We start from the raw sequence: 18,820 nt of genomic DNA on the forward strand, positions 1-18,820 counted from the left end.
CCAATCCTACACTAATCTCATTTTATCCTCCCCACATTCCCATCAATTCCCCACAGATTCTACCACTCACCCAGGCACAATTTACAGCAGCCAATTAACCCACCAACCCACACGTCTTTGGGATGTGGGAGGAAACGGAGCACCCGGGGAAACCCACGTGGTCACAGGGAGAACGTGCAAACTCCACACAGACAGCGCCGGAGGTCAGGATCGAACCCAGGACGGTGGAGTGGTGAGGCAGCAGCTCTACCAGACGTGCCACTGTGTCATCCCCAATGCACTCCTTCAGTTCTGGTCGGGTTTAGTCATTCCACTAATGTCAGCCGAGCTTTCAACCACGTGTGCCCTGAGATCCGGAATCTCCTCGCTAATCTCTCCATCCCACAACCTCTTGAAGGGCTGTCTCCTGAGAAAGGTGGGGTCCAAAATCATTGGTGTTTAGCTGGGTGAGAGGTGAAACACAGTAGATTTTGAGGGGTTGATGCTGAAAGAAGACACCTAGAACACTTTTCTTTCAGCAGGTCCTTGGGATTGAGAGCGACTCACTTTCACTCCAATTCTGTGGGCTCTGAGCTGACATAGAGTCACACAGCATGGAAACAGGCCCTTTGGCCCAACCAGTCCGTGCCAACCAAGGTGCCCATCCAAGCCAGTCCCATTTGCCCGCGTTTGGCCCATATCCCTCTAAACCTTTCCTGTCCGAGTGTCTTTTAAATGTTCATGTACCTGCCTCAACCACTTCCTCTGGCAGCTCGTTCCATATAGTGACCACCCTCTGGGTGAAAAAGTTGCCCCTCGGGTTCCTATTAAATCTCCATGTGATGTTTATCAACAGTCCCAGTAACACACAGTCAAGCTTGCGGGTACGAGGATCCATGGATTGGACGTCATCGGATAATAAGGATCCTTTGGCGCAGCGGGTAGAGCCGCTGCCTCTCAGCGCCAGAAACCCAGGTTCAATCCCGAACTCTGGCGCTGTCTGTGTGGAGTTTGCACGTTCTCCCCGTGACCGCGTGGGTTTCCCCTGGGTGCTCCAGTTTCCTCCCACACCCTGAAGACGTGCGGGTTGGTAGGTTAATTGGCCGCTGTAAATTGCCCCGAGTGTGTAGGTGATTCGTGGAATCTGGGGGGAGTTGATGGGAACGTGGGGGGAGAAACAGGTTACAGGGAAAATTAGTGGGGGATAAGATTGCCCATTGACACTAATCCCAGTTTATTCTCCGCACATTTCCATCAACTCCTCCCAGATTCTACCTCTCGTTACACACTGAGATCACACCCGGAGTACAGTATACAGCACGGGTCTCCTTATTTGAGGAACTGCAATTGTAATTGGTTTATTATTGGCACATGTACCAAGATACAGTGAAAACCTTTTGTTTGCGTGCCATCGAGACAGGTCATTCCATATATAAGTACATCGGGGTAGTAAAAAAGAAAACAGAATGCAGAATATAGTGTTACAGTTACAGAGAAAGTGCAGTGCAGGTAGACAATAAGGTGCAAGGGCCACGACGAGGTAGATTGGGAGATCAAGAGTTCATCTTTTAGCTTATGAGAAGTCCATTCAAGAGTCTGATAACAGCAGGATAGAAGCTGTCCTTGAGCCTGGTGATACGTGCCCTCAAGCTTTTGTATCTTCAGTCTGATGGGAGAGGGGAGAAGAGAGAATGTCCAGGGTGGGACTGGAAGCAGTTCAGAAAAGATCTACTGGACGAGTGCAACAAATGATCTGCTGGAGGAACTCAGCAGGATGAGCAGCATCTGTTGGGGGGGGGGGGGGCGAGAGAAAGGAATTGTCGACATTTCGGGTGGAAGTCCTGGATCAGAACCTCTTCACTGGACTGCTACTGGAGTGGACAGGCTGTCTTATGAGGGAAGGTTAGACAAGCTCGCCTTGTACCCATTGGAGTTTAGGGGTATTAAGGAACTGCTGAATTGTTGTACACATCCCATCAGGTTTATTATTGTCTGTGGACAAGCTTACTTGTAATGCTAACCACAGCAATGCGGTTGAATGCCTGACAAGACATTCAGGTGTCAAGCAGGTGGTTCAAGGGTCACAAGGGAAGGGCAGTAATGTTGGCCTTTTCCTATTAATTAATTAAATAAAAATACGAGGGGCAACTTCTTCACGCAGAGGGTGGTGCGTATATGGAACGAGCTGCCAGAGGAAGTGGTTGAGGCAGGTACAATAACGACATTTAAAAGACATTTGGATATGTACACGGATAGGAAATGTTAGAGGGATAATGACCAAATGCAGGCAAATGGGACTGGCTGAGTTGGGCACCTTGGTCAGCACGGCCAGTTGGGCCGAAGGGCCTGTATCTGTCCTGTGTAGCTCTATGATTGATGGTGAGGCTGTCAACAAATGGGGAGACATCGCCACCTGGTGTTTGGTCGATAAATCAGCCGTAAATCATGAAGAGCACTAAAGGACTTCAAATGTCTGGCCAATGGGATTGTTCCATCCAGGGCAACTCGCCTTCCTCAGAGACCACCCTATGCCGGGCCAGGGGTCAGGGATCTGGGGGTGAGAGACCCAGAGATCATGTGGAGCACAGTCTGATCTCCTGGGCCAAATCCAGATCCAGGTCATATCCAGCTCTGAACCAGGTGCACTAAACAGTGGGCACAGGACTGTTAGAAAATGGGGACTGTACTGGTGGGTACAGGTCAGGCAAGGTGGGAACGGGCAGTGGAAATGTGCAGTGAGTGGGCAGTGAGGGAGTGGGGTCAGTGAGGGGAGTGAGGTGGGATTTGTGGGGGGAGGAGTGAGGGAGAGTGAGGAAGGAATTAGGGGAGTATTGAGCAGGGAGTGAGATGGTGGCAAGAATGGAGTGAGGGGAAAGTGGAGTGAGGAGGCAGTGAATGGGGAGGGATTGAGGTGGAGGGAAAAGTGAGGAGAGTGAGGAGGGAGTGAGGGAGGATCGAGATGAACATGAGGGGGGGGGTGTGAGGGGACAGTGAAGGGGCAGTAAGCAGGTGAAAGCAGTGTGGGTGTCAGTGAGTGGGCCAGTGAGAACTGTAGCATTTGTACAATTCAATGACCAGTGTAGGTCCTCCCAGAGTTACAAATTGCTGACGTATGGACAGCTCGTACACACGAGTGAAAGTTTGGGAGATGGGTGGGATGGATTTGCTGGCTGCTGCGGGACGGCAGGCACCTTCTGCCGGGTGGGAACTCAGTTCACAACTCTGGTACAAGGTTGGGACCACAGGACACGTTCTATCTTCACACAGCATGATGGAAACAAAGCAGTCCTTCACTCCCCACAGAGCACAGACATTGCTGAATGTGGACTAGATTCTTACAAGATGGCGCCGGACTGTGGCGACTCGTTGCAAGCTGCTTTTTACCTGTACTACATCAATGCACTCTGTACTGACTCGATGTAACTGCACTGTGTAATGAATTGACCTGTACGATCGGTATGCAAGACAAGCTTTTCACTGTACCTCGGTACAAGTGACAATAATAAACCAATACCAATACCAATACATGGCTCAGCACATCACGGAAACCAGCCTCCCCTCCATGGACTCTATCTACACTTCTCACTGCCTCAGTAAAGCAGCCAGCATAATCAAAGACCCCACCCACCCCAGACATTCTCTCTTCTAACGCCCCCCCCTCCCATTGGGCAGAAGATACAAAAGCCTGAAAGCACGTACCACCAGGCTCAAGGACAGCTTCTATCCCGCTGGTATAAGACTATTGAACAGTCCCCTAGTACGATAAGATGGACCCTTGACCTCACAATCTACCTTTCCATGGCCTTGCACCTTATTGTCTGCCTGCACTGCACTTTCTCTGTATCTGCAACACTATTTTCTGCATTCTGTTATTGCTTTTCCCTTGTACTACCTTGATGTACTGATGTGGTGAAATGGTCTGTATGGAACAAAGTTTTTTACTGTACCTCAGTACATGTGACAATAATAAACCAGTTTAACAATTTTAAAACAGATTCCCTATGAGTGGCCCTCGGATTGCATGCTGCCCCTTCCCACAGAACGCTGGTCACCATAAGAACTGATCAGTGTCCCCCACAAACATGTCACCCTTTCAATCGTTGAACAGATACTACCACACGAGGGCATTCTCTCCCTCATCATTCCAGGGAGCACGCCAGGATCACAGGCAGAACAGATTCATGGTGTATTGAAGAGATATTTCTTTTAAAGGGGAAGGTTTACAGTTTGAGCTGAATTGTTGCTGTTATTGGGCAGTCCTCTGGACACTTAGTTGTTTTCTATAGTGGAGGCAAAGTCAAAGATTACCCAGTCAGGCTTTCCTCCTTATTTCAGAATTGGGTTCTATATCTTACAGTAAACAACACTCGCTTCTCTATTCACACCTCCTTCAGACAGATTAGCTGCCAGTAAAAAGCCCTCCCCACTCTCCTCCCAGCCACACCAATCAGTGCCATCCATTCTCCACCCACAGATTTGCTCTCTTTGCCCCCTCAGCCTTCCCTGTAACTTAAAACATGTCCTGTTTTTCTAAATTGTCCCAGTTCTGCTGAACATCCTCTCTCCACAGATGCTGCCTGACCTGCTGAGTGTTTCCAGCATTTTTTTTATTTCAGGTTGCAGCATCTGCGGGATTTTATATCGGGTTGGGGAAATTCTAGCATTTCTATTGGTCACTGGACAACATTCTGAACCATTTTACAGCCAATGAAGTCATGCCCAGTTGGGGTCACTATTGTAACATTGGAGTCATGGCAGCTAATGGACGCACAGCAAGATCCCCACAATAATTAGTGTGATAATAATCAGAGTCCACTTTAGTGACGTTGGTTGGAGGTAACTGTTGGAATCATGACACTGGGGGAGCGATTCTTCTTGAACTAACGGCCTTGGGATATTTTACAACATCCTGAGATGGTAGATCTTCAGTTTAATGCTTATTCAAAAGACGCCCTCTCTGACAGTGCAGCATTCCCCCAACCTGGGGCTGACAATCTCGATTTTGTGCTTAGTTATCTGGAACGAGGCTTGAACCTTTGGACTCTTGAGACCTACAGCTGACACCAACACTAAGTTGCATTTCCATATCAAATTCAAACCAAAAAACTGCAGATGCCAAAAAATCTGAGATAAAAAACAGAAGATACTGAAACACTCAGGAGGTCGGGCAATGCCTGTTGGGAGAGAAATAGAGCGAACATTTTAGGTCAAACTTTCTTCGTCAGTTCTGATGAAAGGTTCTCGACCTGAAACGTTAACTGAGTTTCTCTCTCCACAGATGCTGCCTGATTTCCATCATTTTCTGCTCTTATTTTGCATTTATATATCACCTTTTGCATCTCCCAGAACACTTTCAAAGCCATAAGCTACAAATGCTAGAAATCTGAAATAAAAACAAAAGATGCTGATGAAAGATCATTGAGCTGAAATGTTATCTCTGTTGCTCTCTCTGCACAGATGCTGCCTGACCTGCTGAGTGTATCCAGCATTTTCTGTTTTTAATCCTCAAATTTTTTATTATCGATGCAATACGTTTGAAATGTACTCACTTGCAGCGTGGAAAATGATGGTGTTCCCAACAAGATCCCACAAAATATGATGGGTAAAAATCTCAGCGAGTCATCGAATCATACTAGACCTTCAACCCATCGAGTGCACACTGACCATCAAGCACCTATGTGCACTAATCCCATTTTATTCTCCCCACAGTCCCCTCACCTCCCCCCCACATTCTACCACTCACCCACACACTTGGGGAAAGTTACAGAGGCTAATTAACCTACCAACCCACACACCTTTGGGATGTGGGAGGGAACCGGAGAACCCCAGGGAAACTTACACGGTCAAAGGGAAAAATTCCACACAGACTGTACCAGAGGTCAGGATCGAACCTGGGTCTCTGGTGGGGCAGCAGCTCTTACCAACTATGGCAACGTGTCACCCTTAGAAAGATGCCAGCTGAAGCGAAAAAGTAGCCTGGAGTGACTTCCTTGCTTTTCTTTCAGAAAGGCTATGGAAGCGTTCATGTCCGTGAGAGAACAGCCTGCCATCAGCCTTGGGTTTTGTGCACAAGCCACTGGAGTGGTGCTTGAACCCACAACCTTGTCTATGAGTGCAATCCAGTGGCTAACAGCTGACCGGAAAATGTATTCAGTGACATTTTAACGATATGCTAAAGTACCGACAAAGTCCAAACTATCCCTGTTCTCACTGTGTCAGGGGTTCTCTCTCTCTCTCTTTCCCTCTCTCTCTTTCTCTCTGTCTCTCTTTCTATCTCTCGTACACACACAAATTCACTCTCTCTCCTTTTCTCTATCCATCCCCACTCCCTTTCTCATATTCATTCTTTGCTCTCCCTCTCTCATAGACACATTCTCTCTCTCTCTCTCTCTCCTGTTTCATTCTTTCTTCATCCGCCACACTCTGTCTCTTTGTCTCACCCCCTTTCTCTCTTTTTCACCGCACTCACACTCTCTCTTGCTCTCTTTCTCCTTCTTCTAACTCCCACCTCTCTCTCTCTTTCACTCACTCTCTCTACATATATCTGTGGGCGACCTGGTGGTGTAGCGGTTAGCGTAACACTATTACAGTGCCAGAGACACGGGTTTAAATTCCTGCTGCTGTCTGTAAGGAGTCTGTACGTTCTCCACGTGTCTGCGTGGGTTCCTCCGGTGCTCCGGTTTCCTCCACACCATTCCAAAGACGTACGGGTTAGGAAGTTGTGGGCGTGCTATGTTGGCGCCGGAAGCATGGCGACACTTGCGGGCTGCCCCCAGAACACCCTACGCAAAAGGTGCATTTCACGTGCATTTCAATGTATATATCTTATCTATCTCAGTACCCAAAGACTTCCTCAATATATGGGATGGCGTCGCCACAGATGCTGCCTGACCTGCTGAGCTTTTCCAGCATTTTCTATTTTTATTTCAGATTCCCAGCACCTGCAGTTTTATTGATTTTTGATTTCAATTGGCATCAGGTCATCCAACCAATGCCCTTCCTAAGTAACCAGGCGGAGATTGTGTGCAGTTTCAGTCACCTCATTACAGGGAGGATGCAGAGGCTTTGGAGAGGGTGCAGAAGAGGTTCACCAGGATGCTGCCTGGATTGGAGGGTATGAGTTATATGGAGAGGTCAGACAAAATGGGTTGTTTTCTCCGGAGCCTGAGAGGAGACCTGACAGAAGTTTATAAAATTATGAGAGGCAGAGATAGGGTAGATGGTCAGAATCTTTTTCCCAGGGTAAAAATATTGGAGAACATGAAAGGGGAGAAGTTTAAAGGAGATGTGCAGGGCAGGTTTTTCAAATATAAAGTGGTGGGTGCTGGAAGGGGCTGCAAGGGTTAGTGTTGGAAGCAGATACGATAGAGGCATTTAAGAGGCTGTTAGATAGACACATGAATATGCAGGGAATGGAGGGATATGGACCATGTGCAGGCAGGAGAGATTTAGTTTAATTCAGTATTGTGTTTAGTGCAGACATTGTGGGCCGAAGGGCCTGTTCATGTGCTGTACTGTCCTATGTTCTATCTTCTAATAGGATCCCTGGTGAAAGCCATGGACTACAATGATTTGGGGCGTGAGGATTGAATCAGTAATTAGCCTGAACCAGGTACACAAGTCATTTGGGGTTCCTATCGTTGCTTCCTTAAACAGGACTAGCTTAGATGGGAATCTTGGTCGGCATAGACCATTGGGTCAAAGGGTCTGTTTCTGTGACGTATGACTGTATGACCCCTGCTGGGAATCTGGGATCAGGACACACACCTGGATCCATCTCCATCCTCCTTGCACTCTTCCATGCCTCTCCCACTTTGAGGATTATCTCCCTGAGCCTACCCCTGAAGAATTGGTCCAGACAACACCCATTTCAATTTAGTTGGCATCCTCACACTGTGTGAGCTTTCAGCCATGATTCTACTGGGATTCCTCCCTTGTGTCATTGCCGGGATTCCTCAGGCTGAGTGCACACGGAATTCCCGGACTCTGGCAATTTTTCAGCTGTGCTCTACTATTTTAGAACCTGGTGCGGCTGCAACTTGTTGAGGTCTCCCAGTATTTATGTGGGTGTCTGCTGTCTGATCCTGTGTAGAATCCACGGTCCATCCTGGGAGAAGAACAGAATAAATAAAGAGAACTGCAATTTTATAACTATTTACATTTGCTCTAATGTTTTAATTAATTGTTTGGTGGAAGTCTTAATGGCTTAAATTGTTTAGTTTATTGTTAATAGTTTTTGAATAACAGAGATATTGTTGATCCACTACAGTGTTGACAGACAGACAAGCTGGGGTTGGATCTTTGCTATTGGACAAGGCTTCCAGAGGAGTATTGTGGGTGTGTCTTGTTTGGACCACTCACAGAACATGTTACGTCTCTCAAGGCCCATGTAGCACATGGGGCCTTGTTACTTGGTCCAACATGGTTGGTCTTCTGGAGAAGATAAAGACCCTGGGATTGTGGGCGGTGGGCCCCCCTGCTCATGAACATCTGGAATGAAGGAGGCTGTTATGCAATGGTGTGGTAGCATAGTGGTTAAGAGGCTGGGCTTGCAGCCAGAAGTCTGGATCCAGAGATGTGAGTTCAAGTTCAATCTTGGCTGCTGAAGAATTTGAGTTCAGGGAATTAAATAAAAGCAGTCATGAAACCATTGGATTGTTGTACCATTGAGTTCACTAGCTTCCTTTAGGGAAGGAATTCTCCCATCCTTACTTGGCTAGCCTATGTGTGACTCCAGTCTCACCAGTATGGTTGACTCTTAACTGCCCTCTCAATTCAAAGGCAATTAAGGACAGACATAAAGGCCAGCATTCCTAATGACATCTGCATGATGTTTGTGGGAGCTTGCTGTATGCCAAATTGGGTGATGTATTCTTGCCTATATTGCAGCAACTGTTGATACTTTGCAAGCCTGAATTGCCTCAGAAGGTTGAGAAAGATGTAATAGGAGATCACATCTTTCGTCACCAGATGATGTGCGTCTCATGAGTGACTGTAGCCTGATAAAATATAAGTCTGGCTTAACAAGCAAGGAACCGTTAAAATGTTTCCTCCCTGGGTTAACTGTGGAGGATCTGGGCAAGGAGCCAATTGTTCTGGCAATAATCCACTCAGTGATTCTGACAATGATTAGTCCTGAGAACTATCTCGAGTTATTTATATCCAATGTTTATCCTGCAGATTCCTTCACTGATTCACGCTGCTCAGTAGTGCCTCCTACTGCCACAGCGTATCCAAAGGTTGGCCTATTTCAAGCCCAAGATTTCCTGCGATTTGTCACTTTGCAGTTGGATTATCCCAAAGGCAGTGAGGGCATATCTCAAATTGCAAACATCATCTGTTGAATGCCACTAGTGGGACCTTGCTGTGTGCACATTTCCTACATTACATATTTAGCCTCAGCACCCCGGGATAGGGTGGGGAAGGGAAGTCACTCTCCCAATCTATGATTCCCAGTTGGGCGGGGATTAGGGTTTGTGTTAACAAACCTAAACCATTTGGGGCTGCAATGTGAATAATAAAAGACCTTTGTTCCTCCGCCAAAGGCTCAGCAGAGGATTCCCACTTGCCCGAGGCATTTCTAGGGCTGAGAGTCCTACCACTTTGTGGTAGGACTCTCAGCCTGTCAGATGTTCACACAGAACCCAGAGGTCAACTCTACCCTCTGTCCCCACCCTCTCGCAAGTCATGCCCTCCAGAACACCGGCAGTTCTGAGCTACCTTCGGACCCCAATCTTCTCACCCCGCGCAATCCTCCCTATGCAGCCAATGGGTGCACAGCAAGACCCCACAAACCGCGCTGCGATGGCCTCCTCTTGTCATGTTGTCCTTTTTCCCAGGGTAGGGGAATCAAGAACTAGAGGGCATAGGTTTAGGGTAAGAGGGGAGAGACTTAATAGGAACCTGAGGGGAACCTGAGGGTGGTCAGTATATGGAACGAGCTGCCAGAGGAAGTGGTTAAGGCAGGTACATTGATAACATTTAAAAGACACTTGGACAGGTACATGGATAGGAAAGGTTTAGAGGGATATGGGCCAAACTTGGACAAATGGGACTAGCTTGGCTGGACATCTTGGTTGGGATGGACCAGTTGAACCAAATGGCCTGCTTCCGTGCTGTATGACCCTACGGCTCAGGAATAGATATTGGCCCAGGTTTAAAATTCACAATGGAGGATCTTATACCCTTAAAGAGCATCCAAGGTCTCCTCGTCCAAAAGACAACATCTCCTGACTGGGTGCAGAACTCCCTCAGCACTGTGGGAGTTAAATCCACAAATGTCTCATCCACTATAGGAGTGGTACTCACTGAGGTACAGCTATTCAGAGTCAAAGTCAAGTGTATTGTCATATGCACAAGTACACGTATGCACAGGTGCAATGAAAAACTTACTTGCAGCAGCATCACGGGCACATAGCATCAGAAAAGCAGCATTCACAAGAAAAACATAAATTAAGAATAAATTATACACAATTTTTACAAGAAAGCAAATAAAGAACAAAAACAATATTATACACGAGAATAATAAGAAAAACAAAGTCCATTTTAGTGCAAAGTGATCAAAGTTCTCATAGCGTTGCTATAACTGAGGTAGTGATTAGGGTTGTGCAGGTTGGTTCAAGAACTGAACGGTTGAAGGGAAGTAGCTGTTCCTGAACCTGGTGGTGTGGGACTTCAGGCTTCTGTATCTCCTGCTCGATGGTAGCTGTGAGAAGATGGCACGGCCCGGATGGTGGGGATCTTTGATGATGGATGTTGCCTTCTTGAGGCAGCGCCTCCTGTAGATACTACCGATGGTGGGGACGGATGTGCCCGTGATGTATTGGGCTGAGTCCACTACTCTCTGCAGCTTCTTATGTTCCTGCGCAACCGGTCCTTAACAATTCCAGACTCTCAGCTGGAGTTATGATACAAAGCAGTCTTGATCTACTTTAACACCAGCATCAGCTTAAAGGGCTGAATGGCCTCCTTCCATTCCAATGTCCTTAAATGAGGAGCACAGAGCCACATTAAGGCAATACTATAACAGATATGCAGTGGGTTCAGACCCCTGGAGTGGGAATCGAACCCACGGCCTCTGAGAGAAGACGGAGCACGTCGTACTGAACCATCAACCACCTCGTCCTCCTGCTGTTCCTACACCCCTTCTTCACCTCCCTTTCCTTTGCCCCAACCTTGACGTCAGGTTTGGAAGAAATCTCTCTCAGCCTCTGGATCCTAATTTGCTGTAAAGGGTTTTGGCAGCTCTGGAGAATCTGACTATGACAGTGCAGATTCGCTGATGATGGAAATTTAATTGGAACTGAGGTTTTATTACCTATCTATTGTCAACAGCTGAGCAGCAGCTTCTTGGGGGAGGATTGACCAGAACTGAGTAACTCTATTCTGCAGTATAAATCTACTTTACTGCCCCGTTGCCAAGCAACAAGAAGAGATAATATAGACCCTCTGAGCTTGGTAACTCTGCCCTTTAATTCACACTCTGGTTACAGGATGCCTTTTCACTCTAGCCTCCAACCAGCTCATCCAAGATCTTGCTGGATTTATATCGAAGGAGATGGTTGGTTATGCTCCCACAGACAGGAATAAAGGACCTGGAGTTAGGAATTGATTGGTGAAGCTGGCAGAAGACCTCCGGTTCGATCCTGACCTCCCCTCCCCCCCTTCCCCCGGCGCTGTCTGTGTGGAGTTTGCAAGTTCTCCCCGTGTCTGCGTGGGTTTCCCTTGGGCGTTCTGGGGAGACGTACGGGTCGGTGGGTTAATTGGCCACTGTAAACTGTCCCTAGTGTGTAGGTGAGTGGTAGAATCTAGGAATGTGAGGAAGAATAGGTTACAGGGGAATAGGGATTGCCCCAAGAGCTGGCATTGACCCAATGGTCTGAAAGGCCTCCTTCTCTACCATATGAAAATCAAGTTTTTACTACAGTCCAATAGTTTCATGATTATCGTTACTGCAACTTGAATTCCCAATCTACCAAGGTGGGATTTGAACATGTCTCCGGATTATTAGGCAAAGTATCTTGACTTGTTCTCATGTAACTATCATTGAACTGTTTCCCCAACATAGACACACACGGCCGCCAGCTTGCAGTTCCTACACTGGCAGAAAGGAGAGAGGAGATAGCCAGTTCGAAGAGGTGAGCGGGAAGGTGTGGAGCAAGAGCCGGCAGGCAATAGGTGGATCCAGGTGAGGAGAGGTGATAGGCAGCTGGAGGAGGGGAGAGTGGAGTCAGGCTGGGAGGTGGCAGGTGGAGGTGACAAAGGGCTGCAGATGATGGAATCTGATAGGAGAGGAAGTTGGAGCCTGGAATCAAGTGAGGGAGGTGGGGAGGGCAGATGGGAACAGTGGGGAGAGGGGACCCAGTGGGAGGGGAGTGTGGGTGGGCCAATGGAGTGGGTGGAGGAGGGGAAAGAAACTCTGTGATTGGGGGGAAGAGGTGGGTTTGGAAAGAAGGGGGTGTGTGTGAGGACCTGAGTAGATCAGGAGGTGCGAGAAAGAGACGGAGGGGGAGCAGGTTGCCTGAAATTGGAGAAATCGATGTCCATGCTGTTGGGTTGGAGACAACCCTGGCAGAATATAAGGTGCTGATCTTCCAAAGTGGGCCAGAGTTCCTCTGGGCCTGAGCACAGGGGTGAGGGAGATTTAAGGATATCAGTAGCTACTGTTGGCAAATGGAGGGTGAAAGGCTGGGAGTTCAAAGAACCTTTGGAAGTTATAGAGGGGAAGAGGTTTTATCAGGTTTTATGAGGGATAGAGACACAGTATATCACTATCTTCCAATAACAACACTGTGGAGGCCATTTGGCCTATCAGGTCCACGCCAGCTTCCCATCAATGCTATCACCTTTAACACTCACCAACTTTTATTGATGCACCATAGAAAGCATCCTATCTGGATGCATCATGGCTTGGTATGGCAACCGCTCTGCCCGGGACCGCAAGAAACTGCAGGGAGTTGTGGATACAGCCCAGCACATCACGGAAACCAGCCTCCCCTCCATGACCTCTGTCTATACCTCTTGCTGCCTTGGTGAAGCAGCCGGCATAATCAAAGACCTCTCCCACCCTGGACATTCTCTCTTCTCCCCTCTCCCATCAGGCAGAAGATACAGGAGCCTGAGGGCACATACCACCAGGCTCAAGGACAGCTTCTATCCCACTGTGATAAGACTATTGAACTGTTCCCTTATACATTGAGATGGACTCTTGACTTCACAATCTACCTTGTTATGACCTTGCACCTTATTGTCTATCTGCAATGCACTTCACTCTGTATTCTGTTATTGATTTTACCCTGTACTACCTCAATGCACTGTGTAATGAATTGATCTGTATGAATGGTACGCAAGACAATTTTTTCACTGTACCTCGGTACAAGTGACAATAATAAACCAATACCAATACCAATACCAATACCATCCCTCATTTATCTATTCTCTGTAACATGTAGCTTGCCTATTAACTTGCCTTAGACTTTACTTACCAATAACCTCTACCTATGGTAATTTGCAGGCCAATTCACCTACCAGCAAATTGTTGGAATGTGGGAGGAAACTGGAGCGCCCACCGGAAACCCACACAGCCACAGGAGGAACATGCAAACTCCACATAGACAGCATCTGAAGTCAGGATCGACCCTGGGATGCAGGACCTTTAAAGCAACTGCACCACCCTACCACCATATAATGCCTGTAATGCAGTAAAAAATTCCAAAGTGCTTCACAGGTCTGACAAGGAGCCACATAATGAGTTAGAGACTTGAATTTTTATTGCTCGCAGTAATTGAAAGCATTCATGGCAAAGTTTGAACCAAGTTGCTCACAGATTTCTCTGGGGTGCAATTTTCTACCTTCTCAGACACCGGTTCAAAGGGATCTCCAGTGTCCCAGCTGTTGTGATGTCATCAAGATGGCCAAGCAGCTAATCACATGGGAGGAATCTCCCAGACAGCAAAGTAGGAAGGAAAAAGCACAACATTTACCAAATCTTCTAAACATTTACAGAATACTAAGTAAAGAGTCAAGTGCACAGGTAAAATTAAGGTAGAAACTCAAATATTTCTCAAATACACTTCAATGAAATCTTCTCCCCAATCTGTATTGCTCCAAAAAAAAACCTTCGTCAGACCCACCTCCTAATTGTAATACACCAACACTGGAAACACCGTCCTCCGCATCCTCAGCCGTCCTGACATGTCCTCCCTGTAGAGTAGTGATCAGACCAGTACACAGTGCTCCCACTTAAGGCCCCACCAGTGTGTGGGTAGAGAAGAAGGTTGTCTAAGGCTACAGCAGGATATAGATGGGACGGAAAGCTCAGCAGAGCATTGGCAGATGGAATTTAATCCGACAAGTGCAAGGTGATGCACTTTGGGAAGTCAAATAGAGCTAGGACGTGTACAGTAAATGGTAGGGTGCTAAGAAGTGTTGGCGTACAGAGGGACCTTGAGGTTCAAGTCCCTTGTTCCCTGGCAGTGGCAAACACAGGTAGATAAGGTGTCACAGAGTCATGGCATCGTACAGCAGAGAAACAGGCCCTTCAGCCCATCACATCCATGCCGACCCTTTTGCCCATCGACACCAATGCCACTTGTCCACATTGGGTCTGTATCTTCCATGCCTCGCCTATTCAAGTGCCTGTCTAAATGTCCCTTAAACGTGGTGATTGTCTCTGATTCCACAACCTCCTCCAGCAGCCTCGTTCCAGATATCAACCACTCTCTGTGTAAAAAACTTTCCCCTTAGATCCCCTTTAAAGCTCCTTCCTCTCAGAAACCTATGCCCTCTTGTTTTTTATAACCCCACCATGGGAAAAAAATTCTGACTATCAACCCTCTCTATGCCTCTTATAGTTTTATATTTATCAGGTCACCTCTCAACCTCCTTTGCTCCAGGGAAGACAAGCCCAGCCTGTCCAATCTCTCCCCATAACTGAAGTCCTCCAATCCGGGCAACATCCCGGTGAATCTCCTCTGCACTCTCTCCAGCACAACCACGCCTGTCCTATGGTGTGGTGACCAGAATTGCACACATTACTTCAAGTGCAGCTCGACCAGTGTTTGGTAAAGTTTCAACATGACATCCCAAAATGTACGTGTATTCTGTACATTGACCTATGAAAGCAAGCATGCCATGTGCATACATCACCAATGGACTGTCCTAGTCCAATAATATAGACACCACGGCCAAGAAAGTGCACCAATGCCTCTACTAAAGAAATTTGACATGTCGCCTTTGAACCTCATCAACTTTTATCGATGCACCATAGAAAGCATCCTATCCAGATGCATCACGGCTTGATACGGCAACTGCTCTGCCTGAGACTGCAAGAAGCTGCAGGGAGTTGTGGACACAGCTCAGCACATCAAGGAAATCAGCCTCCCCTCCATGGACTCTGTCTACACTTCTCGCTGCCTCGGTAAAGCAGCCAACATAATCAAAGACCCCACCCACCCCGGACATTCTCACTTCTCCCTCCACCACCCGCCCCCCCTCAATAAGGCAGAAGATACAAAAGCCTGAAAGCACGTACCACCAGGCTCAAGGACAGCTGTTCTGCTGTTATCGGAATATTGAACGGTCCCCTAGTACAATAAGATGGACTCTTGACCTCACAATCTACCTCGTTATGGCCTTTCACCTTATTGTCTGCCTGCACTGCACTTTCTCTGTAACTGTAACACTATATTCTGCATTCTGTTATTTTTTTTCCTTTGTACTACTTGCACTATTGTAATGAAATAATCTATGAATGGCACACAGTTTTTCACTGTGCTTCAGTACAAGTGACAATAATAAACCAATTTACCTTCTTCAACACCCTATCTAACTCTGTTGCCATTTTCAAGGGACTATGTACTTTAACCTCAAAGTCCTTCTGTTCATCAGCACCCCACCAGTTACTGTAAACGTCCTACCTCTATTTGACTTCCCAAAACGCATCACCTGGGATTAAATTCCATCTGCCAATGCCCTGCTCAATTTTCCATCTAATCTATACCCTGCTGTATCCTGAGACAACCTTCCTCACTATCCATAACACCACCTACTTTTGTGACATCTGTAATACTTTCTGCGTTCACATCCAAGTCGTTAACATATATCACAAACAACAAGGGTCCAGCGCCGATCCCTGACGTACACACTGGTCAAAGACTTCCAATCAGAAAAGCATTCTTACACCACCAACCTCTGTTGCATTGCACTTGCTCTTGTATACCCCCTGAGACTTGGACTACCTAGAGCAGGCAATTAAGGAACTGGAAAGTTACCACCACAACAGCGCAGTTGGTAGAGTGGCTGCCTCACAGCTCCAGAGACCTGGGTTCGATCCTGACCTCCAGCGCTGTCTGGGTGGAGTTTACACATTTTTCCTGTGACAGCGTGGGTTTCCCCTGGGTGCTTCCATTTCCTCCCATGTCCCAAAGACGTGAAAGTTGGTAGATTAATCGGCTGCTGTAAATTTGTAGGTAGATCCTGGGAAGGGTTGATGGGAATTGTTGGAGGGATAAATTGGGAGTGGTGTAAATGGTTGTTTGATGGTCAGTGTAGACTTGTTGGGCTGAAGGGCCTGTTTCAATGGTGTGTGACTCAAAGCCAAGGCAGTCTCCACCAAATCCGCTGGCAGCGTGAATGAACCAACATCAGATTCCTCTTCCAGGCCAACGTCCCCAACATTGAGGTTCCACTTACACCTAGTTGGCTTCCGTTAGTCAGGCCTCCTTTATCGCATGCTCAATGCCAGATGCTTGAACCTGCCCTTCTATCCCGAGATCTGCCATGGGAAGGGATTATCAGGTAGACAAAGAAAAAGATTTGAAGACTCAAAGCTTCCTTCAAAAAAACTGGAATATCCCATGTGGAAGGACTTGGACAGGTTGGGAGAGTGGGCATAGAAGTGGCAGATGGAATATAGCCATGATTGAATGGTGGAGCAGACGCGATGGGCTGAATGGCCTAACTCTGCTCCTATATTTATGGTCTTATGGTCTATCCCCACTGACTAGTGGGAATCTCAGGCCAATGGCTGCTTAAGATGGAAAAGGGGCATTCAATATGGCATTGAGAATGGGTCCGTGAACCTGGGGTGTGCAGGAGCCCTGCATAAATGGCCAAAGGCAAGCGCCTTCTTAATCCTATCTTCAGGGATCAGTGGACAAACCCCTCCCTGATCCCTCTGCCCCTCTACACTTCCCAAAATCCTGCAGTTAATCAGGCATCCCCCTTGCTTTGTCTTCCCATCCCAAATGTCCTCCAAATGTACTGCTCGAATTGAACTTAAGTTCCCCCACAGCCACAGTGGGAGTTGAGCTCAGGCCTTCAAATCAACACTGGGCTAGTCCAGCTCATGGTACATGCTGTTGACTGCAGGAGGAACTTTTCCTGTCTGTGGAAAGATTGTTCCTGAGTTGAATATACAAACAGTTGTTCTTGGCAAACAGCTAATGATAGGGTTTTAATTGTGTAACGGAGAGAAGTTGGCATCTGTTAGCAAGTGGGCGTTTATTCTGGGAGGCAGACAGACTCATTCAATCATTTGTTCTGTTGTCACATCACACACACACACACACACACACACACACAGGCCATGGATCATGTGGCCCACTACTGGAGAAAGCTTAGGTGAAGGAACAACGTTAGCTGGCAGGCATTGAACTCTGGCAAGTCAACAGGCTAAAGGACAGGCAGCCTTCTGTGTGACACCAGTGAGGACTGATTGCTGGCAAGAAACCCAGTGCTGGGATCACTCTATCTCCGCCTCTCCCCACACAGTGAAAGAGGTATGTTTCATTTCAGTCATTTTCACTATTGGTTTCCTTTGCAAAGTTTATGAGGTTTGTTTGCAGAACCATGTGTGCCCAATCTGCGCCCCCAGCACTGGCTCAATGGTGTTTAGATGCAGAATGTGCATTAAAGAGGTTGCTTGTGGCTTCAGTTCTTTAGATATCCTTTGGTGCAAGGGTACTTTGCTTGTTTTATACACTCTAATAACAGGAAGTCCTCTCACCCCTACAGCTCCCCATTCCACACATGTCCAACCCCCACAACCCCAGCTCTCTCTCTCTCATTCTCCCCCTCTCTCCCTCCCTCTCTCATTTTCCCCCCTCTCTCTCCTTCTCCCTCTTTCTCTCTCATTCTGCCCCCCCCCTCTCTCTGACACCCTCACTGTCTCAGGTTGTATCAAGAGGTTTCCATTCCCTGTCACGACCCTGCCCCTCCCTCCCTCATCCCCCCCTTTTCCAATTCCTTCAGCCTCCCCATCCATCCCTCCTTCACTCTTTCACCTACCTCATTTCCCACACCCTTACCTACACCTATCTTCCCTCCTCCCCCCTCCCCACCTCCTTTGCACCAAATCTGCCATTTAATAAGATCATGGTTGATCGGATTGTCACCTTCTTCCCATTTAACCCCAGTAACCTTTTACCTTCAGGCTGGGGAACCTGCGGTGGTGGTTTGGAGGGTTCAACATGATCTCAGGATAACGGATTGGTCTACTGGACTAGGATGAGGCAAAAAATCTTCACTTGGACAATTGTAAATCTTTGGAAGAGGGCTGGAAATGTCCAGGCAATGAGTAGAGTCAAGACTTGGATTGATAGATTTTTGGATTATATGGTTATACAAATAGAAAATGCTGGAAAGACTCAGCAGGTCAGGCAGCATCTGTGGAGAGGAACAGAGTCAACATTGAAGACCCTGAAGCTGAGGAAGGGCCTGGGACCTGAAATGTTAACTCAGTTTCTCTCTCCACAGATGCTGCCTGACCTGCTGAGTGTTTCCAGCATTTTCTGTTTTTGTTTCCAGTTTTTTGATTTTTTTTTGAGGGATCTGGGAAACG

The sequence above is a fragment of the Pristis pectinata genome, chromosome 35, assembly GCF_009764475.1.
Source record: "Pristis pectinata isolate sPriPec2 chromosome 35, sPriPec2.1.pri, whole genome shotgun sequence".
In the NCBI taxonomy this organism is placed as follows: domain Eukaryota; kingdom Metazoa; phylum Chordata; class Chondrichthyes; order Rhinopristiformes; family Pristidae; genus Pristis; species Pristis pectinata.